Source organism: Chaetura pelagica, unplaced genomic scaffold (assembly GCF_000747805.2).
Source record: "Chaetura pelagica isolate M959 unplaced genomic scaffold, ChaPel_1.0 scaffold1094, whole genome shotgun sequence".
Classification (NCBI taxonomy): domain Eukaryota; kingdom Metazoa; phylum Chordata; class Aves; order Apodiformes; family Apodidae; genus Chaetura; species Chaetura pelagica.
Genome location: NW_009953108.1, coordinates 39,243 through 41,039, shown reverse-complemented (window position 1 = coordinate 41,039; position 1,797 = coordinate 39,243).

Below are 1,797 nucleotides of genomic sequence, written 5' to 3'. Positions count from 1 at the left end.
CACTGCCTGAAGAAGAAAACAAACTTTTTCCCAAAACCTCCCCCCTCCAGCCACCCCACCACCTGCAGGACTCCCTGTGGTGGGAAGGGGGCCGGTCTTGCCACCTTCACCAGCTGCTGCCTCCTCCTCTTCCTCCTCAGGGTGTCTCCAGCAGAGGTGACACTGGGCTGGGGTCAGGGCAGCCCAGCAGGGGTGAAGGAGCCAGGAGAATCTCCTTCTTGCTCCACACCTACTTGAGGTAGTTTATCCATCTGTCTGTCTAGGATATGTCTACCTGTCCCTCATCCATATAACGAATCACAGAATCTTCGAGGAAGGGACCACAAAAGACTGGTCCAACCTCCCTGCCAGAGCAGGGTCACAGGAACGTGTCCAGACAGGTTTGGAATATCTTCAGAGAAGGAGACTCCACAGCCTCTCTGGGCAGCCTGTCCCAGGGCTCTGTCACCCTCATAGGAAAGTTCTTCCTCATGTTTACATGGAACCTCTTATGCTCCAGTTTGCACCTGTTTACCCTTGTCCTATCACTGGACATCACAGAGAAGTGACGAACCAACTGTCCATCCATCCACTCATCCATCTCACTCCCTGTCTGTGTGTCCATCCACTCATCCATCTCATCCATCCACCTGTCCATCCACCCATCTCAACATCCACTTGTCCATCTATCCCACCCATCCATCTACTTGTCTGTCCATCCATCCATCCATCCATCCATCCATCCATCCATCCATCCATCCATCCACCCACCCACCCCCCCATCACCCTGCAGCTGCTGTGATGCCACAGCAGGACACCCAGGCACCTGTGCTGATTGAACAGGACCCCCTCAGCCTCCCCGTGGCCACAGGTGGCCCTGTCCCCTCACACACAGCATCAGGGTCACCTCGCAGGGTCCCTGGTGGGCCAGGCAGGGAGGAGGCCACCGCGGTGGCCGGGAACTGTGCAACATCCAGCGGGGACAAAAATAGCGCCGCTGACCGCACGGAGCGGCTGCAGTTGCTTCATCTCTCGGGCACACGTCACCAGTGTCCCATGACTGGGGACAAGAGAGCGAGACAGGAAGGAGAGTGCCCAGGGAGGTGGCAGGAACCCGATGGCAGGAGCTGACGCGGGGGGGACAAGGCCCAGCCCTGGCCCTGCTCCTGCTCAGCGCCTGGGGGAGCAGGGACAGGGGGGAACGGAGCCACACTTGTCCCCTGGACCTGCCAAGCCCCCCCCACCCCGTGGGAAAGACCCCGCAGAGGTTCCCCCCGTGCCACATCTCACGGTTGGCCACCTTTGTGCCTCAGTCTCCCCCACCGTGGGGGTGGAAATGGAGGGGTGAGGCCTGTGCCTCAGTTTCCCCAGGGCCAGGGACTTGCTGAGGGCTGCAGCTTTTGTCCCTTTTTCCAACCAAAATCCATAGTAGGTGAGCTGGCCCCATCCTGGTCACCTCACAAGGGGGACACAGTGCTATGTCCCCCATCACATCCAGTGCCACCACCCCAGGGACAGGCTCTGGGGCCACCTCCCTCTACCCACACCCCCAGGGCCATGGGCTGCGTGGAAATAAAAATAATTGAACTTTTATTGACTTATTAAAAACTATGTGAAAATACAGCTTGGGAGGAGTTGGGGGGGCACCATTTCCCCCCCATGCTACACAATGGCCTAGGAGGGGGACATGGGGCCCCCCCAAGGAGGGACACAGGGCTGGGGCTGAGCCACAGCCCCCCTATCTCTGCCATGGAGACTGTTGGGGTGCTGGTGGGAACCCCAGCCCTAGAGACGCTTTCAGCTCCCCCATGGGGCCAG